This window comes from Lampetra planeri, chromosome 45 (genome assembly GCF_965212315.1).
Source record: "Lampetra planeri chromosome 45, kcLamPlan1.2.h2, whole genome shotgun sequence".
NCBI classification, from domain to species: domain Eukaryota; kingdom Metazoa; phylum Chordata; class Hyperoartia; order Petromyzontiformes; family Petromyzontidae; genus Lampetra; species Lampetra planeri.
In genome coordinates, this window is record NC_136151.1 from 407,311 (window position 1) to 433,273 (window position 25,963).

At 52.4% G+C, this 25,963-nt stretch overlaps 2 long non-coding RNA genes across 2 annotated transcripts; one reads left to right on the top strand and one right to left on the bottom strand.

Annotated features, from left to right (window-relative positions):
* Nucleotides 1–623: 623 nt before the first annotated feature.
* LOC144732963 (uncharacterized) lies at nucleotides 624–25,723 on the top strand. Its single transcript, XR_013588287.1, has 3 exons — nucleotides 624–1,908; nucleotides 23,519–23,579; nucleotides 25,218–25,723. It is a non-coding gene; the product is annotated as an uncharacterized LOC144732963 (long non-coding RNA).
* On the bottom strand, nucleotides 12,510–13,932 carry LOC144732966 (uncharacterized). The gene is made up of 2 exons (XR_013588290.1): nucleotides 13,523–13,932; nucleotides 12,510–12,615 (listed from the first exon to the last, which is right to left on the bottom strand). It is a non-coding gene; the product is annotated as an uncharacterized LOC144732966 (long non-coding RNA).
* Nucleotides 25,724–25,963: the final 240 nt, after the last annotated feature.

Consider the following 25,963-nt stretch of genomic DNA (forward strand, 5'->3'; position numbering starts at 1 on the left):
GAGTTGATGCCAAAGAGCTCCATTTTGGTCTCATCTGACCACAACACTTTCACCCAGTTGTCCTCTGAATCATTCAGATGTTCATTGGCAAACTTCAAACGGGCATGTATATGTGCTTTCTTGAGCAGGGGGACCTTGCGGGCGCTGCAGGATTTCAGTCCTTCACGGCGTAGTGTGTTACCAACTGGTTTCTTGGTGACTATGGTCCCAGCTGCCTTGAGATCATTGACCAGATCCTCCCGTGTAGTTCTGGGCTGATTCCTCACCGTTCTCATGATCATTGCAACTCCACGAGGTGAGATCTTGCATGGAGCCCCAGGCCGAGGGAGATGGACAGTTCTTTTGTGTTTCTTCCATTTGCGAATAATCGCACCAACTGTTGTCACTTTCTCACCAAGCTGCTTGGCGATGGTCTTGTAGCCCATTCCAGCCTTGTGTAGGTCTACAATCTTGTCCCTGACATCCTTGGAGAGCTCTTTGGTCTTGGCCATGGTGGAGAGTTTGGAATCTGATTGATTGATTCCTTCTGTGAACAGGTGTCTTTTATACAGGTAACAAGCTGAGATTAGGAGCACTCCCTTTAAGAGTGTGCTCCTAATCTCAGCTCGTTACCTGTATAAAAGACACCTGGGAGCCAGAAATATTTCTGATCGAGAGGGGGTCAAATACTTATTTCCCTCATTAAAATGCAAATCAATTTATAATATTTTTGACATGCGTTTTTCTGGATTTTGTTGTTGTTATTCTGTCTCTCACTGTTCAAATAAACCTACCATTAAAATTATAGACTGATCATTTATTTGTCAGTGGGCAAACGTACAAAATCAGCAGGGGATCAAATACTTTTTTTCCCTCACTGTACCCCGTACTATATACTGCCATAGACAAACCCAACATTAAATTACACACTACATTACTATACACCACCTTAGACTATACATTGTAATATTACACTATGTATTATTCTACCGACCCTGTATACCACACTGCTGTATATTCACTATACAATTACGATACTATATATTACCTTATACATTATATTAAACATTACACTTTTATACTATTCATTATTATACAATCTGCTATACACTATACCATTGACCGTCGCGTGAAAGGTACTAAGAGGAAGCAACGAAATATGTCAATGGGAGAGTGGTGATAGGAGACTTGCAGCGGAGCAAAGACTCCATTCCCTCCGGAGACTACAAAAGTCAATGCCAGTGAGTGGACTGTGGTCTGAAAGTCACCGTAAACGGGAACACAATCAGTTAAGACCCGAAATGGTTTATTACGTCCTTCCAATGATTGCTCATGGTAGCCATCTGGAACTCTTTATAAGAATGGAAACAGTCAAGAAGTTAAAACATCACACACATGCAGCTGAAGTCAGATCTGTTCATCACAGCATTCAAGGACATCGTGAACCTAGCTGGCTTCACACCTCTAAGTTGCGATTGAACATTCATTTATGCATTTCTAGATAACACAAATAGTATTATTTTCAACACCTTTTGCTATGTCGACTGAATTTAACTTTTATAAATATTCCTTTTGTACCCAGACATCTGAAATTGTGTGCTCGGAGTATTGGACTAACATCATTTTGAAGATACTAGGGCTTCCAGGCACGTTTGTGACCATTTGCCCTCTCATTGTGTGCCATAACAACCCATGGGATGAATTTGGGAAACTTTTTCACTATACTGTATCATGAATATATAAATAAGTATAGACGTGTAAGTCAAGTATGACTGTGTATATATGCATTCCTCTGTGCCTCGATACTGACGTGTAGATTGTGTGGATATTCTTTTTTTCTGTCTGCAGCTGTTGCTTCCTCTGCACAATTGGTCTGATGGAGCAAAGGCACTTGGCACAGCTCGGTACCACAATGCAACAATGCGACCGGTGTGCATACTGCATGGATCGTCCTTGACATTTGACACGGCACAAGAGAACTCACACAGGAGAGAAACCATAATCTTTGGTTCTTTCGGTAAAGTCACGTAGGTATAAAATAAATCACGACGTTTCGGGCACTACACAAGCGTCCATCATCAGGTGGGAAAGCATGGTCTGCTGCTGAGGCAGACTGTTTTAAAGGGTTTGAAATAGGAGTAGCTCAAGGGTTATAAAGCAGTGGCCGGGGCTAGTGATGTTAATGTGAGAAGTTAGCATGTAAAAGTAAGCTAGAAGAGCGGCCTCCTAGACGAGGGCATGGAAGTGGCTATGTTAATGTGAGGGATTAGCATAATGTTAACGTGAGAAATTAGAGGGCACGAAAGTGGCTATGTTAATGTGACAGATTAGCATGATGTTAATGTGAGAAATTAGCATGTAACTGTGGAAAAGAAGAAGAGGAGCGGCCTCCTCGACGAGGGAGTGTAACCCAACGGGTGTAATCCAAAGGGCCTGTGAGTATGGATGAGAGTGCAATGCAATGGACATGTGAGCATGAGAGATCTGAGAGGCATAGAGAGACAGAGTCGAAAAAACAGCTGACATAGGCAGGTTGGATGGAAACATCACAGTCAGTTAAGACTTTACCTGGTTAATAACGTCCTTCCAATGATTGCTCAGTTCACTAAGAAGTTACGTGAGCCGTAACTTCTGAGCCGCAGCTCACGTAACTTCTGCCGCGACAATATCTGAATTTTTTCGCCTGAGGACGACTGCTCGTGTTGCGATTGAAACGTCGAGATTTATTTTTTCCTTTCTTTTTTCTACCGACGTGACTTTACCAAAATAACCAAAGAGTATGAAAGACATATTGTCTGCTGATCTTGTTCATAGCTGTGTACATCGATATCCCACATTGCTTACACGTGTAGGGGTGTTAGAGAGAGAGCCCGTTATGCATGGCAGCTTAGGGCAAACAAACATAGTGAGCGGGGCTACGTGAGTGCACAGGGGAGGTGCTCTCTACGACGTCCGCGCCAGGCACCCGGGGGGGCCCCACCCCTCAGCGGGGGGTTGGGTATAAAAGGGGACGTATCGGAGGGCTCGGGGTTCTTGTTAAGCTAACCAGTGAAGACTGAAGACGTCTTAGCTAGAGCCCTGGACTCCCCTGGTTCGCCGTCCTTATCAGGGCCGAACAGGACCGAGCCAGCGGCGTGGTCCCGAGATCCAGAGCCGGTGCTCCTGTCAGCGCTGGTCTGGGACTCAGGGTACCGGGCCCGACTTACCAGTGTCGGGCCAGATAGCCTCCCCTAGCCCGTTAGAGGAGGACTAGGAGGCAGGCTAGAAAGTAGCTAGCACGTGTATCCCCAGCTAGCCGGGTGAGGGGGCCGACACCCCCTCTAGAGTTGTATGCCACAACCGTGCTGTGTGTAATAAACCCGTGTGCCTCCAACTCCGGCGTCCAAGAGTCGTGAACTCTACTACATCTGGTGTCAGAAGTAAAGATCTACGAACATGGACACGCGCCGGACAGCTCGAGTCAGGGTACCGGAGGGGGAGGACACCGTTGCAGTCGGGGAGCCCGGGACGGCTGAAGAAAATACGGAGCAGTCGGGGTCGGATGCGTCCACACCGCAGCAACAGGAGAATGGGGAGCCGTCGACAGAGGGGCTGAGGGAGGCGCACGCTAAGCTGGCGGAGCTGCTGTACGCCGCTGCCGCCATGCTGGACCACATCATACAGCTGGGGGCTGCTGGACCGCCACGGGGCGACGGCAGCCGGCGACCACAGCGCCTTCCCGCCATTTCGACGGAGCACCACTTTGAAAATCCCGCCATCGCCGCAGCTGCTGTTGAGGGCGTGGCCGGGTTGAGCATCGAGTCCAACGGCGGGCATACACTACCTGCCGCGTCATCACCAACGGACGACACGTCACCACGGGTGCGACCGGCGATGCCATCGGTTGTTCGCGCCGAGGCAGAGCCGGGTGAGGGGGACGGGGGAGTGCGACCTTCCACGGCAGCCGCTGCGTTACATCAGCGACTACCTCCACTTAAAGAATTTGTGGGCGAGGAAGGCGACTGGGGCGGCTTCCAGCGGCGCTTCCTCGCTCACCAGGAAATGGTGCAGTGGACAGACGCCGAGGCTCTCCGCGCGCTGCCGGCACTCCTCGACAGCGACGCCCTCGCCACTCTAACATCGGCACCGAAGGAGAGGCGCTCCACGCTGCAGACGGCGATGCAGCTGCTGGCTGCAGTATACGGTCCGCCGTCGGACTGTCGCCAACATCTTTTACGATCGCCAGCGGGGGGCAAAGGAGTCGCCCCTGGCGTACCGCACAAGCCTCCTGGCACTGGCGAAGGCGGCCTTTCCACGGATGGACATCGAAGGGGTCGACGCCATGGTTACGGAAAAGATACTCCTGCTGGCGGACGACCTGGATATCGTCATCGTCGCACAAGACGACGCGGAGATGTGCTCCCTCCAAGCGGCACGACTCCTCCACGCAAACCTGCTCGCGCAATGACGGAAGGCCAGCAAGGCGGCGAGCGGGCGTGCCGTGGCTGCAGCCACCCTCCCGGCGGAAGAGATTTGCGCCATCGACCATCAACGGCAGCAGGGAGCGGGAGTACGGGCGGACCGGGGCGGTTCGAGCCATCTCGACCATCCATCGTCGTCGCCAGCGCTCCCGCACTGTTACAACTGCGGCATCCGGGGCCATGTCGCCTCAGGGTGCCGCTCTCCTCGGCAGCGGGGGACGACACCTCGACGGGACACCGGCCCTCTTCCCAAGCTCCATCATCATAACCCGGCGAGTCGCGGCACCCCCCATGTTTGGCCCACGCACACGCCCGTCACACACTCAAACACCGCAGCAAATGGGGGGTCGATATCGCGCACCATCGCACCAACACGCACCACTCTGGGTACTCATATCGAACCCAGCCAGTGGTCCGTGTTGGCCCATCGTGTTGTAGCCGCATCGTCGGGGTCGTCGGCCGTTGTGGGGCACATCGACGGGGTTGAGGTGCGCATCCTGGTCGATACGGGAGCATCGGCGACCATTATTTCGGAATTGATTTACAATATTCTCCCTGTCCAGAGCCGTCCTTTGATGCCCGTTAACGTGCCATTCTATGCTGCGAATGGGAGCTCACTTGGCATCATTGGACAAATTCGAGCCCAAATTTGTGTCGGGGATATTAAATTGTCTGGGCCGATTTTTGTTTCCTCCTCACTGGCGGTTCCGTGCCTGCTGGGGACGGACTTCCTGGCCAAAATGCCGATTAGGATATTAATCGACCAGGGATGCATTGAGCTCCCGTCGGGCCGACGCATGGTGTTTCTGCCATCCCCCGTTACGAGTCGGATGGCGTTCGCGACGGTGCCGGCGTTCGTAGATAGAACGGTGCGCGTTCCTCCGGGGGCACAAATGTTGATTCCTTTGAAACTTCGGCGGCCCTTCGCTAAGGGCATTGGGGCCCAGGGGGTTCTGCTGGGTCCGTCTAGGGCCGGGGTTAGTGGACCTCATTTACTTCCGGCCCAGACCATAGTAAGAGGGGACGGAGACCCCTTCATCGCGGTCCTCAATGTGGGCTCGCAGACGGTGGTGGTCCCACAGGGGACCGTGCTTGCTCACGCAACGCCGGTGCCCTGTGAGGAACCCGTCGCGAATCACGTGAGTGCTGTCTCTGCGCCGCGACCACATTCGGACAGCGATGAAGGGTGGCTCGAGGCGCTTTGTGCGGGATCGACGGACCTGTCAAATTCAGAGCATCACCAACTTAAAGCACTACTGTGAGAATTTTCTGACGTTTTCAGTCGGGACAAATACGATTTGGGCTGCACCCATCTGCTGCGTCACCATATTGATACGGGTGACAGCGCGCCGATACGCCAGAATCCTTTTCGGTTAAGTCCCACCGAAAAGGACCATGTCAAATCGGCTGTTGATGACATGTTAGCCGCTGACATCATTTCTCCTTCCACCAGCCCTTGGGGAGCGCCGATCGTCCTAGTTAAGAAACAGGACGGCTCGTTGCGGTTTTGCGTTGATTTTCGGCGCCTTAACAAAATTTTGGTGGCCGACGCATACCCGCTCCCACGGATGGACGAATCGCTTGACGCCTTGGCGGGAGCGTGATTCTTCTCCACATTGGATTTACTTTCGGGATTCTGGCAGCTTCCTCTGGACGATGATTCAAAGCCTAAAACTGCTTTCCGTACACCGCACGGCCTCTTCCAATTCAACCGGTTGCCGATGGGACTCCACTCAGCGCCGGCAACTTTCCAGCGTTTGATGGAATTAGTTTTGGCTGGATTGCAATGGGACTCGTGCTTGATTTATTTGGATGACGTTATCGTCTTTGGTAAAACATTTGACGAACATCTCCAGAGGTTGCGGGCGGTTTTCCAAAAGATGCGGGCTGCTAATTTGAAATTCAAACCCCAAAAATGTCATCTATTACGCGAATCGGTGCGTTATTTGGGACACATCGTGGGACGCTCAGGTATTGCTACCGATCCCGCCAAAACGCAGTGCGTCAGCTCCTGGCCGACTCCCACCTCGGTGGGGGAGGTCACGAGTTTCATTGGCTTCGCGTCCTATTACCGACGGTTTGTCGCGGATTTTGCGACGATTGCGAAACCCCTACACGCTTTAACATCAAAAGGGGTTCGGTTCCACTGGGGACAGGAGGAGGAGGCTGCTTTCGGCTCCCTTCGGGACGCTCTGGTGAAAGCTCCTCCCTTGGTTTACCCCGATTTTTCTAAGCCCTTTTTGCTTGACACCGATGCGAGCAACACGGGTATTGGGGGCGTGCTTTCCCAGGTGGTTGACGGTGTGGAACGGGTGGTCGCGTACGGTAGTCGGGTGTTGTCTCCTGCGGAGCAGAGATATTGTGTCACCCGTCGGGAACTGTTGGCAATTGTCTATTTCATCCAACAGTATCGCCCATATCTGTACGGTCGGCATTTCACCGTCCGCACAGATCATGCGGCACTACAGTACGCCCTGCGAGTTCAACAACCATCGGGACAATTGTCTCGATGGTTGGAGATTCTCCAGGACTTTGATTTTGAAACCACCTACCGTAAGGGCGTTCGCCACACCAATGCGGACGCTCTGTCGCGCATGCCAACCACCTCCGAATGTGCATGCCTCCTGGGGTCTGGACGTTGCAGGCCTCCGCGGGACATATCGGTTCCGGTCTTGGCGGCCGCCGACGACGACGAAACATTGATTACTAATTCGATCGCACAACAGGGAAAAGATTCCCTGTTGGGGTTGCCCGTCACTGAATGGGGGCGCCTCCAGATGGAGGATACCTCCCTCCTCGGGTGGCGTCGTCGCGTCGGCGGTGCTGGGCGGGGGAGGGGTGGTGCCAACGCATGGGAAATGGTGCAAGGTCTGCTGATGCATTGGGACGGGAAATCCCATCGACACCGGCTGGTGGTCCCTTCTGGGTTGTGGGGCAAGGTGGTGTGGGCCGCTCACGAGCGCCTCCTACACCTGGGGACCCAAAAGAACCTCGCCTTGCTACAACTTGATTTTTTTTGGCCAGGCATGACGAGGGATGTCGGGGATTTATTGGGGTCATGCCCTCGGTGCGCGCAACGAAAACCGCCAGCACGGGAGTCTTACCCACCCTTGCAATCAATCAAAGTGTCCAGAATAAATGAGCTTGTCGCGCTGGATATTTTGGGCCCATTCCCCGCCACCCCCAGGGGCAATAGATATTTGTTGACTGGTGTGGAGTATTTTATGCGCTGGCCTATGGCCTGGCCCCTTGCCAACCAGTCGGCAGCAGCCATCGTGGAGGCCTTTGTTCAGGGATATGTCCTGGACAAAGGTGCTCCGGAGCGGCTGCTGACCGACCAGGGCAGAAATTTTTCCGGCAAACTACTCCAACAAGTCTGTGAGCTCCTGGGCACGAAGAAAATTTGTACCTCCCCGTATCACCCGCAAACTGACGGGATGGTCGAGCGTCTGCATCGCACCATCACGTCAATGTTGTCACAGCAGGTTTCGGACTCACAGACCGATTGGGACCTGCAAATTCAAGGGGTCTTGGCGGCATACCGAATGGCCCCCCATGCAGCTACGGGATTTTCCCCCTTCTACCTCATGTACGGCCGCGAACCTGACCTGCCTGTTCGTGCCCAGCTGCAGATCCCCGCGCCGCAGGGAAAAACTAAATTGGCTGACCATGTAAAATTTAATCTGGCCAAATTAACAGAGGCACGGGATGCTGCCATGCAAAACTCTGACCTCCGTCAGAAAGCGAATGAGCGGCTCAGACTGGGTCGGGCGCACATGCTGCAGTGGAAGCCGGGGGACAAGGCATGGCTGCACTGTCCCCAGGTGCCACTTGCAACCTCCTCTAAGCTGGTGCGACCGTGGCGGGGCCCTGTGGAGGTGGTCGAGGTTTTGCGGCCGCAGTGCGTGCGCATCAAATGGGGGAAGCGGCGGTGGTTCGTGCACCCCTCTAGATTAAAACCCTTTGTTGCGGTACACATCCCCACTTCACACACGCGTGGCCAAACATGTGGGGGGTCGACCGACTCACTGGGTCCGTCTCCGTCGCTCTCATCTAATGTCTTGCCGGCTGTGCCACCTCCAGGTGCATCAGGAGTGACGGGCTCACGCCCGATCACCCCTCCTGGGGAGGCCAAGGGTCAAGCGGCGTCGGATGAGGACTCACTCCAAGACGGACAGTTGCCACCTGACGGTCCGCCACCCGGGGTTACCCCGTGTGAGGGGCCCGCTGCAAGGACGCGCGCTAAAATGCGCAGACTGTTGTGAGGCCGGAAGATGTGTACATAGGTTGTGTTCATTGTGTGTTGTGTGTGTGGGGTGTTCCCTGCTCATTGGATGTACATATGTTGGGTTCGCCATGTGTTGTGTGTGTGGTGGATTCCCTGCAAATTGTATATAGGCTGTTTTTACGGAATTCGAATTTATTCGGGGGGGGTGCGTCTGGTTGTTTCTCTTCTCGCTGTTGCGTTCTTGTTGTGTTCTTGTTGTTGTTCTTGTTATTGTTGAAAAATAGTGAAGCACACGCGCGCTCAGGGGGTAAATGCGCTTTTATTGTCGTTTTTTTGTGTGTTGGCAGCCGGGACGGCTGCAAGCTATGCGGGGGGGGGGGGGGGGGTGATGTAGGGGTGTTAGAGAGAGAGCCCGTTATGCATGGCAGCTAAGGGCAAACAAACACAGTGGGCGGGGCTACGTGAGTGCACAGGGGAGGTGCTCTCTACGACGTCTGCGCCAGGCACCCGGGGGGGTGGGGCGGGGGGGCCGGGGGGGGCCCCACCCCTCAGCGGGGGGTTGGGTATAAAAGGGGATGTATCGGAGGGCTCGGGGTTCTTATTAAGCTAACCAGTGAAGACTGAAGACGTCTTAGCTAGAGCCCTGGACTCCCCTGGTTCGCCGTCCTTATCAGGGCCGAACAGGACCGAGCCAGCGGCGTGGTCCCGAGATCCAGAGCCGGTGCTCCTGTCAGCGCTGGTCTGGGACTCAGGGTACCGGGCCCGACTTACCAGTGTCGGGCCAGATAGCCTCCCCTAGCCCGTTAGAGGAGGACTAGGAGGCAGGCTAGAAAGTAGCTAGCGCGTGTATCCCCAGCTAGCCGGGTGAGGGGGCCGACACCCCCTCTAGAGTTGTATGCCACAACCGTGCTGTGTGTAATAAACCCGTGTGCCTCCAACTCCGGCGTCCAAGAGTCGTGAACTCTACTACACACGTGTAGAGGAGTAAAATGGGGACGTGACGTCATGTGTGCCGTTCAGTGTGATGACGTCACGTCTCCTAGAGTACTTAAGGGAGACCCCGTGATGAAAGCGGGGTCACTGTGGGAACGGGTAGAGTACGAAGGGTGAAGAGGGAACCAGGGGTAGAGAGGGATCGAGTAGTGAGTCTGGGGAGAAGCCGGTGGTAGCCGATAGAGGTGCTCTCTCCGGTCGGTGGAGTCGGCAGAGTCCCCGATCCGACATGAGAGAGACCGGAGCTAGCCGGGCAGGGACCAGAACTCAGTGTAGGACCCCTAGCCCCTTGGAGTTGTGTACCTTTGTGTGTATTGTGAAGTCTTTAATAAACCCTTGGCGAAAGCCCATAAGGTACCTCCGTCTCCGAGTGCGTCCGTGGGAACTCCTCAACACACGTACACACCACACACAATGAAATAAATATAAACTAGAACGACTTCCAGGGATGGGCAAAGATCGAGGAATCTCTTTCAATGGAGCGAGTTAAGTGTATTCGATTCAACATCTCTCTGTCCGTCTGTGTCTCTGTTCCCCTCTGTGTGTCTCTCTCTGCCTGTCTCTGTGTCTATGTCGTCTCTGTATATCTGTGTTCCTCTTGTCTGTCTGTCTGCCTGTCTTGTCTGTCTGTGTGTGTCTATCAGCGTCTGTCCAACCGTAATCAACGACTGTCAGTAGCAGCAGGCGCCCGTTCAACTCCCAGGACTGCACGCCACTCAAACTTGCTCCCAACACACAAAGACAAAGATCCCCCGTATAGCCAGAGGTGTAAAAAGTACTCAAAAATGTTACTCAAGTAAAGTACAAGTACTTGAGTATTAAAGAAGTAAAAGTAACAACAAGAATGAAAACTAGAGATTCTTGTTTAAGCTTTTAATCTCAAAAAACATTAAATGAAATGCATACAATGTTTTATCCTGCTTTAGAACTGTTTGTATTTAATCATCAAACTATAAGTCTATCTAATGCCAGTATGCAACATGCTACTCAAAGTTGTCAAACCTCAGATTTAACTTAAGCAGAAGATGATTTTCAAAATTTTGAGTGTCAAGCCTAGCTCTTTTGGGGCTGAAAAACAATCCTGCAGTGCTGAAAAGCCTCTCACAGGCAGCCGATGCAGGAAGAGGTGTATTAGTCTTGATAGAGAGGCTGCAAATAGCAGGGAACGTGAGCAGAGACTCCCTGGTGTCTGAAACACAGGCCAGATATCCATCCAACTCTTTGCTGGCTTCATGTGTTGTCGGTTTCAAAGAAGCGAAAAAATCTTCATCATCAGATGAACTGTTGGCCAATTCCTTATTGTGGTCCAAAGGCTCCAGATGCACTCTGATGTAGCCCATGCCTACAAGCAGAGTAAGCAGACACAAAGAAAGGTTTGGTTGAGGGGCTTCTGACTGGGAACAAACTTTATGGATTTTGTCATTAACTACATTTACGTGCAGTCATCTACATCTAAATGTCTAAAATCATGCAAATCCCTTATTTTAGCATAAATTTTAACAGCATTTCCAAGCCACATATGATACGAGAGTTTTGTTTCACGAAACACTGAGGGATAACTACAACCTGCTGCAAGTATACTATACATCAATATTCATATTGAGATCACAGCCAAAGATCGGATCATAATATTCCTAAAAAGTGCAAAAAAATAGGAAATATTGGTATGGCTCAAATGTTGCCCATATTAGAATTCGCAGCAGCCACCCCAGCTGTGTATTCGTTTCCGCTTGCAAGATGTCGAGTACTTTTGCAACTGGACGCATTGTGTTGGCCCACTCTGTCAGGAACAGCATTTCTGCTGGATTAAACCTACAGGAGAAATCGGCATAATCAAAGAGTATACAACAACAACAACCCACATTTGTTTACATCAATAGAGGGGAAAAACACTTACATTGGAACCTCAAGAGAGGTGCATATATTCCTAAGTGCGCCTTCTCCTGCTTCTTTGCAAATTTGAAAAATTCTGTCAACAGCCATAAAAGTTGACTTCCACCGCGTTTGGTTTGGCCTTAAAAGCTGAAGCCTGCTTTTTGCTTCAACAGCTTAAGCTGCTAGAGCCGATTGGCTGCTTTTATTCCATAAAGCTTGGCATTTGCCAAAGACAGATCTGTAGAGTTTCTTGTAGTGTTCATTTGAGAGAGCTTTTTGGGCATCAACGTTTGAGACTAGGTTAAGTAAGTGACAGGCACACTTTTGATGTTTTGGTAGCTGGAATTCGAAGTCATCGTCTTGGTCCAGGACTCGAGAGGCATCTTGGAATTCCACACCATCACTTCCCTCACCACAGCCTTCAGAATCAGTGTCATCACTTTCACACCTTCTTGCCTCAGTCTCGATATCATTGTTTTCCACACCAAAAACTCTGAAAGCCTTCAGAAAGTTGGAACCACTGTCTGTGGTTGTGCAAACAACCTTGTCACGTATTTCATACTCTGAGTGGATATCATTCATAGCACTGGCCAGTACCTCAAAAGTATGAGAGCCCATTAATCTTTTGCAGGCAAGTGCAGCGGAATGTCTTTCAAGACTTTCAGGGTTGATCCAGTGAGCAGTTACACCAATGAATGACTATCTACGTGCAGTCCAACAATCCGTTGTGGTTGCAATCCATTCAACTTCACTCATGGCAGCAGTCACTTTCTGTTTCATGATCAGAGCAGCTTCAGCTATCTTGGAGCGTAAAGTAGGCCTTGTAATGACAGAAATGCCAGGCTGCAGTGTACTAATCAGCTCTTTAAATGATGGCAAATCAACAGTGCTGAAAGGATGAGTCCTTGAATGATGTACCTTAATATAGCTTTGTTCACGGTGACTGGAGACACATGTTTGACTGGGAAAACTGAGTCAACTTTCAGTTGCTTACTGCTGGAAGCCATGGGTGGAGGTCCCGATCTTTCTCTTCTGTGCTGTCAATTTAGAGTAGTTTTTGAGGTGATTTGGGTGCATTCTCTGTAAAAACAACAAATAAATATTTATATTCAATATAAATGTAACAATTACACATGCACTCTCTGATTACAGCATTAATAAAACTGACATTTGCATCCAATTGCACACTTTATAATGTTAGATACTTGTTGATTTTAGAAATACAGTAGCATTTAGTGACTATCAAACATTAATTTTATTTCTGATTATATTGACAAAAAAACAGGACTGTAAGGCTGACATGACAGGGTGAATTGATTTCATTACATTAGTTTTGACGGTAACACTTTACAATAAGGTTCGTTAGTTAACTACATTAGTTAACATGAACTAATAATGAACTGCACGTATACAGCATTTATTAATCTTTGTTCATGTTAATTTCAACATTTACTAATACTTTATTAAAATCTTGTTAACATTAGTTAATGCACTGTGAACTAACATGAACAAACAATGAACAGCTGTATTTCTATTAACTAACGTTAACAAAGATTAACAGATACAGTAACAAATGTATTGCTCATGGTTAGTTAATGTTAGTTAATACATTAACTAATGAACCTTATTGTAAAGTGTTACCGTTTTGACAATGCAACATGATGTTTGGTAATTATTAAAAATAAAAATTTCTCGCTTGGTTTTCTTGTGTTGTGCATGAATTCAAACACAATGAGAGCACGGAATGATAATGATGATTCAAAGCAATACTGCTATAGGCGCCAAATTTCCCGTGGACCTAACGTTACCATAGCAAATCATTTACAGACAATTACAAATGCATTTTAGCATTTTATTACGTGAGCCTGGTATTGTCAATCGCATGCATTAGTGAAAATAGGCCTACTACACATATAAAAGGCGCGCCGTCAAGGTCAAAACATGCACAAAAAAACTATCAGTAAAACAAAATACTTAACGTACCTACCTCAATATGCTTCCTTAAGTTTGATGGCGAACTTTTGAAGGCCGATATTTCCTTATAAAGCGGGAGACAAAGGACACATTTCATCTTGAATGAATCCTTATTAATACCACAAAAAAAAGATTTCGCTAAGATACGGCCACGGGTGCTCTTGATCCTGTGGCTGATTTTGGACTGTGCTCGCAGCTGAATCACGTTCTTCCTCCATTTTCTTCCACTGATTGACTGTTATAATTTCTCTAATTTCCAGGTCAAGGTGCTGTGCATTGTGGTAATAGATGTGACATGACGTCACTTCCAAAGGACCAATGAACATGTCTGACCAATTTCATGTAATGTGAAAACGATTTTCATAGGCAGAATAAATAACATTTAAATTAAACTGGGCATCAGTGCAATTCAATTGGTTTGGTAATAGTGTAATGTAGTAACTCCACGGGAGACGACTTCACGGGTAACACACTCTTTATTTTATCAAACTTGGTTACAGGTGACTAACACCTACTTTGTATCTCGGGTGACAAACACCCACTTCGCTACTTGGCGACTAACGCCCACTGAGTTACTCGGATGACCCACATCCACTTAGTACTCGGGTGACAAACATCCACTTAGCTACTTGGCGACTAACGCCCACTGAGTTACTCGGATGACCAACATCCACTTAGTACTCGGGTGACAAACACCCACTTAGCTACTTGGCGACTAACGCCCACTGAGCTACTCGGATGACCCACATCCTCTTAGCTACTTGGCGACTAACGCCACTGAGCTACTCGGATGACCAACATCCACCTAGTACTCGGGTGACAAACACCCACTTAGCTACTTGGCGACTAACGCCCACTGAGCTACTCGGATGACCAACATCCACTTAGCTACTCGGCGACTAACGCCACTGAGCTACTCGGATGACCAACATCCACTTAGCTACTCGGCGACTAACGCCACTGAGCTACTCGGCTTCACTAGGTCTTCAGCTCCGTCTTCGGGTCTTCAACTGGGTAACTCTCCCCGAGTGCTCTCGCGCGTCCCCCTTTATACCCCACCTGCGGACGTCGCTGCGAGCACCCACTTATTCGACCAATCACCGGGTGCCGGCTACGATCCTCTTTTCCCACATCTCATCGTGCCTCACCACTCACTCCGCGCCGCCTCGTCATCTGTCACTCCCGGCGCGCGCGTCCACACCACGCCCACAACGCGTGCCCAACCCCGCACCCCGCGCCGCCCCGTGATCCATCACTGTCACAGTCGGCGCACGTCAATACCACCACTACATCACCCCCTACCACATAGCTCGCAGCCGCCCCGGCTGCTACAAAAATTACAAACCCTCCCTGTGTGCCCCGTAACACAACACAACAACAAGAACAACAACTAAGCTAACAACACAACACGACGCGAACACCACCATCCGCAACCCTCAACCAATGCCACCGCGACAACAGAACAATATATACAAACCGGCGAGTGACAATAGCAATGTGTATACAAAAAAAATAAATGGAAAATTTTTTTTTTCTTTCGACTCGTGCAGTGTCCCCTTTTCTTCCGAGCGTCCCTACAACGGGACATTATCCCGGCAGAGGGGAACACCGGGCGAGCTCGGTGTAGAGCACAAACAAAACCCGTCCTCATGAAAATTGTTGAGACCTAGCCCGAGTCCGCCTTGCCGGTCCGTCGTACGGCACCAGACGCGGTTGAACGTCCGGTGGTGCCGGCGGTTCAGGAAGACATCGGCCAGGCATCGAGGACTCGTGCGTGCCCCGGGGTTCAGGCTCTCGATGGTCAGCAGCCGTCAAGCCCGAGGCACCTGGGGGTGGGTCAGGTGGAGACACGTGAGGAGCAGACTGCGACACCTCCCTCCCCGAGTCGACGGTCACATCACACGCCCGGTCGTCACGGCACAGAACGGGGTCACACGGTGCCGCATAGGGCTTCAGTCGGGAGGGGTGCACATACCAACGGCGTTTCCCCCATTTAATCTGTATACTCTGGGGCCGTGCAACCCGCACAATTTCCACCGGTCCCCTCCAAGGTCTCAACAACTTGGGGGACGTAGCCAACGGTGCGTGTGGACAATGCAGCCAGGCCTTATCGCCTGGTTTCCAATCATGCGTATGCACCCTCCGCTCATGCAATTTCTCGTTTGCAATTTGCCGCGACCGCGAATTCAACCTTGCCCCCTCCCGCGCTTCAGTCAATTTGGCGATATTAAATTTGATGTGGTCTGCCAATTTAGATTTTGCACGTGGCTGGGAAATCCCCAGTTGGACGTCCATGGCCGGATCGGCCTCCCGCCCATACATAAGAAAAAATGGGGAAAACCCTGTCGCCGCATGAGGGGCCATTCGATAGGCCGCGAGTACCCCCGGCACCTGTAAGTCCCAATCAACCTGATCGTCGCAGACCTGTTGGCACAACATAGACGTAATCGTTCTGTTCAGACGCTCAACCATCCCGTCAGTCTGCGGGTGGTAGGGGGAAGTACGCACTTTCTTTGTACCCAACAGGTCGCACACCTCGCGCAACAAAACGCTCGAAAAATTCTTCCCTTGATCCGTCAGCAAGCGTTCGGGGGCGCCCTTGTCCAACACATAACCCTGGACAAAGGCGTCCGCCACCGCCGCAGCCGACTGGTTGGCGAGCGGCCATGCCATAGGCCATCGGGTGAAGTATTCCACGCCAACCAGCAGGAACCTATTTCCCCTTGGTGTAACCGGAAAGGGCCCCAAGATGTCCAACGCTACCAATTCGTTTATACGCGAAACCTGAATGGATTGCAGCGGTGGATTAGCCGCCAATGGTGGCGGTTTCCTTTTGGCGCACTCTACGCATCCCTTAAGAATATTCGCCACGTCGTTACCCATCCCCGGCCAATAATAGTCTCGCTGGATTAGGGCGAGCGTTTTGTGAAAACCCAGATGCATGAGCCGTTCATGAGCTGCCAGAACAATCCTACCCCGCATAGCAACAGGCACCACGAGCACGTGACGCCGGGACATGTTGTCCCACCTCATCAACAGGCCCTGTCTGCACACCCAGGAACCGACCCGCGCCTCCCCTTGTTCGGGAGCGCCAACTTTCCGACGCAGCGTAAGTAGGGAGCTGTCGGACATCTGGAGGCGGCCCCACTCAATGAGGGGCAACGACAACAGCGAATCCCTCCCCGTGGGGGCGTCCTCTCCCGGGGTGTCAGTGGCGGCGAGCGCAACTCCCGGGGCGCCGGCGACCGGGGGTTTGCACCGCGCTGATCCCAACAAACATGTGCAGTCCGTGCACGGCGGCAACCGCGACAAGGCGTCCGCGTTTGAGTGCCGCAACCCTTTTCGGTAAATCGTCGTGAATTGGTAGTCTTGAAGGACCTCCAACCATCGGGACAATTGGCCCGATGGCTGCGCCACGCGCATAGCGTATTGTAGAGCCGCATGGTCCGTCCGGACCGTAAAATGACGGCCGTAAAGATACGGCCTGAATTGCTGTGTAAAAAACACAATGGCTAACAATTCACGACGAGTTACGCAATAGCGTTGTTCTGCGGGGGAAAGAACCCTACTACCGTAGGCGACCACCCGTTCAACCCCCCCGACCAACTGTGAGAGCACCCCCCCGATACCCGTATTGCTGGCGTCCGTGTCAAGCAAAAACGGTTGTGTGAAATCGGGGTAACACAAGGGGGGAGCCTGCACCAAAGCGTCACGGAGGGAGCAGAACGCATCCTCCTCCTCTGCCCCCCAGTGAAACCTCACACCCTTAGCCGTCAAAGCGTGCAGGGGCTTGGCTATGGTGGCAAATTGCTTGACAAAACGACGGTAATAGGAGGCAAAACCAATGAAACTACGAACCTCCGTGACCGAGGTTGGCGTTGGCCATGAGCTGACGCAATGCGTCTTAGCAGGGTCCGTCGAGATCCCTGAACGACTCACGATATGGCCCAAATACCTGACAGATTCCCGAAGCAGAAAACATTTAGCCGGTTTAAATTTTAGCTTAGCGGAACGCATCCTGAGGAACACCGCTCTCAGTCGCTGGAGGTGCTCCTCGAAAGTCCGACTAAAGACGATAATATCGTCAAGATAAATCAAACAGGTATCCCATTGGAGGCCTGACAAAACCAATTCCATGAGTCTCTGGAACGTGGCGGGGGCGGAATGTAAGCCCATGGGCAAACGGTTGAATTCAAAAAGGCCCCCAGGTGTGCGGAAAGCAGTTTTAGGTTTAGACTCGTTATCGAGTGGCAATTGCCAAAATCCAGAAAGCAGATCGAGTGTGGAAAAAAACTGCGCTCCCGCCAAGGCATCCAGCGACTCATCCATCCTGGGGAGCGGATACGCATCCGCCATCGAGATTTTGTTTAAGCGGCGGAAATCGACACAAAATCGCAAGGACCCGTCCTGTTTCTTTACTAGGACAATAGGAGCACCCCACGGACTAGAAGAGGGCGAAATGATATCGGCCGCCAACATATCATTAACCGCCGATTGCACATGTTCCTTCTCGGCCGGGCTGAGCCGGAAAGGATTCTGACGAATAGGGGCCGCGTCCCCTGTAGCTATGTGGTGGCGCAACAGGTCAGTGCAGCCGATATCGTACTTATGTTTGCTGAACACGTCAGCAAACTCGATGAACAAACCCCTCAATGCTCCCAATTGCACCCCGGACAAGTTAGCAGAACCCGCACACAGCGAGTCCAACCACTCAGTCCCCTCATCACTTTGAGGATGCGACTCGACAGTAAAATCTGCTTGAGCCACGAGCCGTTCCTCAACGGGCAGCGGCGCGGCGTGAGCCAGCACCGTTCCCTGCGCAATTACGGCCGGCCGCGACCCCGTATTCAGGACCATTACGAACGGCTCACTGTCCCCTCTCACCATGGTTTGAGCAACCGCTAAGTCGAGGCCCTTACTGGCTCTGTTTGACGGCCCCAACAGCACCCCCTGTGCCTCCGCACCCACCTCGAGTGGCTTCCTGAACCGAAGGGGTACTAACATTTGCGATCCCGGGGGTACCCGTACAGTGTGAGTCGCCAGCGCCTGCACCGTCGCACAAACCGTGCGCACTTTGATAGGGCTTGACAAGAAGGCAACCCGCCGACCTGACGGAAGCTCTATGCAGGCCTGATCAATAAGAATTTTGATGGGCATTTTTGACAAAAAGTCCGTACCTAGCAAACAGGGAACGGCCAGCGATGATGATACAAAAATAGGGCCCGCTAATTTAATGTCCCCAATGCAAATAGTCGCCCGAATCTGGCCGATGATCCCCAGGGATCCCCCATTCGCCGCATAAAATGGCACATCTACCGGCAGAAGGGGTCTACTTTGGACGGGAAGGATGTTATAAATAAGGTCCGAGATGATGGTGGCCGACGCACCCGTGTCAACAAGCACCCGGACCTCAACCCCGTCAATGAACCCCGTTACCACGGACGACCCGGCTGACGCAGCCACGATCCTGTGGGCCAATTCGGACCACTCGACTGCTTGCGGGCCGCGTACGGACCCCCCCCGCCGAATTGAACCCCCGGCACCCAGCCGCGAACCCCCCACCGCGAAGCGGCGACCCGAATGTGCCGTGTTTGTGGACCGAACGTGTGAGGTGCCGCGACTTGCCGGGTTTTGTTGGGACGACTTGTGGCCCTGGTCGTCGTCCCGACGTGGTCCTGCGATGCGCGGACGCGGGGCCCGGCACCCGGCTGCGACGTGACCCCGAAGGCCGCAGTTGTAGCAGACGACGGACGTCGTAGGTTTCGGTTGCTCCAGCTTGCGGGGCGAACGTGTGGGCGAACGACCTCCCGTTCTCCACTCCCCCGGACACGGTGCAGCGAAGGCCCGCTCCTGCACCGCAGCTGGCTGAGGTTCGGCGATCGTGGCGGCCAGTGCCGCATTCCCCGGCCATTTGCAGACGACCCCCGGCTTGCGTTTGAGGACCTCGTACGCGTGAATGCTCGTGGCGATCGCCAGGGAGCAGATCTCCATCTCGTCTGCCACGTTGATGGGGACCCCCAACTCGTGGGCCAACACCAGCAGCTGCTCCGTCACCATGGCGTCCTTCCCCTCCTTATCCATGCGGGGAAAAGCCGCGTCCGCCAAGGCGAGCAGTGCCGTGCGGTAGGCTAGCGTCGTTTCCCCAGCCACCTTCCGCCGATCGTAGAACTGGTGGCGGCACGTGGAGGGCGGCCCGAACACCTTCGCCATCAGGTGTAGTGCGGCCTGGAGCGTAGAGCGGGACGACCTTGCAGCAGATGTGAAGGCTGCAAGCGCGTCGTCGTCAAGCATCGCTGGCAACGCACGCAGGGCAGTGGTGTCGGACCACCCCGACATCTCCTGATGAGCGAGGAACCTTCGTTGGAAGGCTCCCCAGTCGCCCCCATCCGCCTTGAACGCCGACAGCGCGGGCAATCTTTGCTGGAGGACCCGATCGTCGTCGACGTCGGAGAGATTTTCCCGCGCTCCGCTGGAGTTGTGTAAAATGTCGGCTCGGTTGTCAGGCGCAAAATGGAGGGCTCCGGCGCGCGCCGATGACGTGGGCTGCGCTGCGCGGAGGTGTCCGGCCACGTGGCGTCCGTCTTTCCCGCCAATCGGTGGCGGCCCCCCAAAAACGGCGGCAACTTCCAGGCTTTTGGCGCGAAGCGCCCTTTGGCGGGAATCCTCCACCGTCGCTTCCTCCACGACCCCCGCAGCCGTTTTTCCGCTCGCCGGAACGGAGATGTCGGCCAAGACAGCGGCGGCGGCGAGTACCAACTCCGCCAAGCGGGCGTGCGCGTCCTGGAGGCCGGTGTCGGAGGCAAGCGGAGCGTCGGCCATCACCGCGAAGTGCTGCATCGGCGGCAACTCCTCGTCCTCTACTCCCGAGGTCGGTGTCCCCGGTACGCAGTCGTCATCCCGACCTCGCTCGTGGGTACGGGTAGTCTTCCTTGTGTCCATACTTCTTGAAGACAGGTTTACTTCTGACGCCAGTTGTAATGTAGTAACTCCACGGGAGACGACTTCACGGGTAACACACTCTTTATTTTATCAAACTTGGTTACAGGTGACTAACACCTACTTTGTATCTCGGGTGACAAACACCCACTTCGCTACTTGGCGACTAACGCCCACTGAGTTACTCGGATGACCCACATCCACTTAGTACTCGGGTGACAAACATCCACTTAGCTACTTGGCGACTAACGCCCACTGAGTTACTCGGATGACCAACATCCACTTAGTACTCGGGTGACAAACACCCACTTAGCTACTTGGCGACTAACGCCCACTGAGCTACTCGGATGACCCACATCCTCTTAGCTACTTGGCGACTAACGCCACTGAGCTACTCGGATGACCAACATCCACTTAGTACTCGGGTGACAAACACCCACTTAGCTACTTGGCGACTAACGCCCACTGAGCTACTCGGATGACCAACATCCACTTAGCTACTCGGCGACTAACGCCACTGAGCTACTCGGATGACCAACATCCACTTAGCTACTCGGCGACTAACGCCACTGAGCTACTCGGCTTCACTAGGTCTTCAGCTCCGTCTTCGGGTCTTCAACTGGGTAACTCTCCCCGAGTGCTCTCGCGCGTCCCCCTTTATACCCCACCTGCGGACGTCGCTGCGAGCACCCACTTATTCGACCAATCACCGGGTGCCGGCTACGATCCTCTTTTCCCACATCTCATCGTGCCTCACCACTCACTCCGCGCGGCCTCGTCATCTGTCACTCCCGGCGCGCGCGTCCACACCACGCCCACAACGCGTGCCCAACCCCGCACCCCGCGCCGCCCCGTGATCCATCACTGTCACAGTCGGCGCACGTCAATACCACCACTACAATAGCAAGGGAAAATAGAATGAAGTGATCTCCAAAAAATAAGTACTTTTTGACTGTAGATAAAATTGTAAGGAGTAAAAAGTACTTTTTTTTCTAAAAAAATGTAATTAAGTAAAAGTATTGATTTTTATTCATACTCAAGTAAAGTAAAAATCCCCAAAAATAATACTTAAGTACAGTAATCAAGTAAAATTACTCAAGTACTTTACACCTCTGCGTATAGCCTTAACATACTGTAGGGGCAAGTGCTGTTAGCGAGCACCTATTAAGGGTGGGACGGCACACGAGGGGGTGGGTGGCCAGCACCACGCCCGGCCGCCTTTGTCTCCCTAGTGGCGATGTTTACACACAGAACAGGGTACTCGTTTGAGGCTGAGTCGACGTAGGGGAGGCTCAGGACCGGTTTAGAAAGTCGTCACTGGCGGTGTTGGCCACGAGCGGGAATGGAACTCGGCTGGTCGGGTGCGGAGCGCAGCGTTCACCACGACACTGCCGCTCCCTTCTGTCAACAAACTTGAACTCTGACTCCGCTCTCTGACGTCACCGCTCAGCGTGACCTCATCGGCGTCAAACGCCAGGGAGAGATGTACCTCGCTAGTAACGTCATGTCACCACCCCCCGACCACCGTGCTCTTGAGCGTGACGTTACCTCCGCTCGGCCGCTGCCGATATCTGTTCCAGTGCCAATCCTTATTTGGGCAAAGCTATGCCCGGTGACTGGCGCCTCATTAACATAATGTATCGTGAAAGCCGTCGCGAGTTTATTGCGACGGTTTCAGCACCCACGCCCCATCTCTTGTGCACCAGATCTTATTTATTCACGATGTACTTACAAAAAAATACGCAGATTACCTGCTGGATCTCCTCTCTGTTTTAAAGAACAAATTTGACCTAAGGTCTACACTCATTTACCAGCTTCATATTCCCTATTGCCGTAGATATACTGGAGGAAGGGCCTTTGCTATTGATGCCCCCAGGGTCTGGAATGCTGTTGCCAATAAATTGAAACTTGAGTCACTACCTATGAGATCTTCACCCAAAACTGCTCTAGAGGAGTTGTACACCCCTAGCTGCCAGTGCTATTCAGTGGCCTAAAATAAAATGTTTCGCTCCGGATGATCGCTACAAAGTATGATCTGTGTTTTGATTTAGTGTGCTGATCTTAAAGGTGCATTGAAAAATTATAATACTCCGATTGATGCTCCTGCTGTTGTGGAGTGACTCATGCAGCCAGCTATGGCTGCAGGGTTTTGGTAGTACATGTTGTTTATGCCATTTATTGTGAAAATTCCGTCACAGTTCCTATGATCACTGTTTCATTGCTTTCATGGCATTATTTTGGTGATTTCGAAAAGTGTATTGGTTTAGCCATGTTTGTTTGTTGTAGTACATAGTTAGACTGATGGCATTAATCTAAGTTGTCTTGTGGTTGTTGTTGGTTGTTTGACTTACATCCCACTGGGATTTTTGCACACAGCGTTGGTGTACAGTGCTTTTTCTGCAATATTTTGCTGTCTTTTCTCGTATTTTCTGTTTGCACTCAGTCACATATTCACTTTAAGATGTTTTTTTGTTCATGTTTATGTTTTTTGTTTGTTGCGGTTGCACCCGATTCAAGAGCCGAATGGTTCACAGGGCTACACCTAATAAATGAACATGAACTTGATCCCTCGACATATGGGCTGGGCTCATTAACATAAGTTAAGACCCACTCGTTGTGGGAGGGCAGTGTCCTGTACCCCGCAAGTGACGTCATGTCACCTGCCGCGTGACGTCGCGAGGTAACAGGAAGCTGCTGCTCCTCGCGTGCACTAAAATCCGAGGTGAGAAATTCTCATCGCGGTTGTGGCGGTGGTTGTTGTTGTTTGTGGTGGTTGTTGTTTGTGGTGGTTGTGGTGGTGGTTGTTGTTGTTTGTGGTGGTTGTTTGTGGTGGTTGTGGTTGTTGTCTACCAAGGTCGATCCTCGCTCTCTCGTAGGGGTGTCAATTGAGTAGCAGCGAGCATGGAAGCGATGTCCCGGTTGGATCTTACAACCCGGGGCCTAGCCACACAGGGCCTTGCCTCCTGCCCTTGCCTGCTTTAATTATCTTGCTTAAGTTCAATTTGTCACGACCTGGCTCACTACTTTGTAACTTTTTTTAAATATTCACACATATTTTTTTTCATTTTACCAGGCCAAGCCAACCTGAGCTATACCGCTCTTGTCTTCAGAAGCGACCTGCCCACAACAACAAGGTGAGGCTTTGTCAACAGCGTGGTGGTGTTCACTCTAGACGCGTGGTGGTGTTCACTCAAGACGCGTGGCGGTGTTCACTCTAGACACGTGGTGGTGTTCACTCTTGACGCGTGGTGGTGTTCACTTTAGATGCGTGGTGGTGTTTACTCTAGACGCGTTGTGGTGTTCACTCTAGACGCTTGGTGGTGTTCACTCTAGACACGTGGTGGTGTTCACTCTAGACGCGTGGTGGTGTTCACTCTAGACGCGTGGTGGTGTTCACTCTAGACACGTGGCGGTGTTCACTCTAGACGCGTGGCGGTGTTCACTCTAGACGCGTGGCGGTGTTCACTCTAGACACGTGGCGGTGTTCACTCTGGACGTGTGGTGGTGTTCACTCTAGACGCGTGGTGGTGTTCACTCTGGACGTGTGGCGGTGTTCACTCTAGACGCGTGGCGGTGTTCACTCTGGACGCGTGGCGGTGTTCACTCTAGACATGTGGCGGTGTTCACTCTGGGCACGTGGCGGTGTTCACGCCTCCTACACCTGGGGACCCAAAAGAACCTCGCCTTGCTACAACTTGATTTTTTTTGGCCAGGCATGACGAGGGATGTCGGGGATTTATTGGGGTCATGCCCTCGGTGCGCGCAACGAAAACCGCCAGCACGGGAGTCTTACCCACCCTTGCAATCAATCAAAGTGTCCAGAATAAATGAGCTTGTCGCGCTGGATATTTTGGGCCCATTCCCCGCCACCCCCAGGGGCAATAGATATTTGTTGACTGGTGTGGAGTATTTTACGCGCTGGCCTATGGCCTGGCCCCTTGCCAACCAGTCGGCAGCAGCCATCGTGGAGGCCTTTGTTCAGGGATATGTCCTGGACAAAGGTGCTCCGGAGCGGCTGCTGACCGACCAGGGCAGAAATTTTTCCGGCAAACTACTCCAACAAGTCTGTGAGCTCCTGGGCACGAAGAAAATTCGTACCTCCCCGTATCACCCGCAAACTGAAGGGATGGTCGAGCGTCTGCATCGCACCATCACGTCAATGTTGTCACAGCAGGTTTCGGACTCACAGACCGATTGGGACCTGCAAATTCAAGGGGTCTTGGCGGCATACCGAATGGCCCCCCATGCAGCTACGGGATTTTCCCCCTTCTACCTCATGTACGGCCGCGAACCTGACCTGCCTGTTCGTGCCCAGCTGCAGATCCCCGCGCCGCAGGGAAAAACTAAATTGGCTGACCATGTAAAATTTAATCTGGCCAAATTAACAGAGGCACGGGATGCTGCCATGCAAAACTCTGACCTCCGTCAGAAAGCGAATGAGCGGCTCAGACTGGGTCGGGCGCACATGCTGCAGTGGAAGCCGGGGGACAAGGCATGGCTGCACTGTCCCCAGGTGCCACTTGCAACCTCCTCTAAGCTGGTGCGACCGTGGCGGGGCCCTGTGGAGGTGGTCGAGGTTTTGCGGCCGCAGTGCGTGCGCATCAAATGGGGGAAGCGGCGGTGGTTCGTGCACCCCTCTAGATTAAAACCCTTTGTTGCGGTACACATCCCCACTCCACACACGCGTGGCCAAACATGTGGGGGGTCGACCGACTCACTGGGTCCGTCTCCGTCGCTCTCATCTAATGTCTTGCCGGCTGTGCCACCTCCAGGTGCATCAGGAGTGACGGGCTCACGCCCGATCACCCCTCCTGGGGAGGCCAAGGGTCAAGCGGCGTCGGATGAGGACTCACTCCAAGACGGACAGTTGCCACCTGACGGTCCGCCACCCGGGGTTACCCCGTGTGAGGGGCCCGCTGCAAGGACGCGCGCTAAAATGCGCAGACTGTTGTGAGGCCGGAAGATGTGTACATAGGTTGTGTTCATTGTGTGTTGTGTGTGTGGGGTGTTCCCTGCTCATTGGATGTACATATGTTGGGTTCGCCATGTGTTGTGTGTGTGGTGGATTCCCTGCAAATTGTATATAGGCTGTTTTTACGGAATTCGAATTTATTCGGGGGGGTGCGTCTGGTTGTTTCTCTTCTCGCTGTTGCGTTCTTGTTGTGTTCTTGTTGTTGTTCTTGTTATTGTTGAAAAATAGTGAAGCACACTCGCGCTCAGGGGGTAAATGCGCTTTTATTGTCGTTTTTTTGTGTTGGCAGCCGGGACGGCTGCAAGCTATGCGGGGGGGGGGGGGGGTGATGTAGGGGTGTTAGAGAGAGAGCCCGTTATGCATGGCAGCTAAGGGCAAACAAACACAGTGGGCGGGGCTACGTGAGTGCACAGGGGAGGTGCTCTCTACGACGTCTGCGCCAGGCACCCGGGGGGGCCCCACCCCTCAGCGGGGGGTTGGGTATAAAAGGGGATGTATCGGAGGGCTCGGGGTTCTTATTAAGCTAACCAGTGAAGACTGAAGACG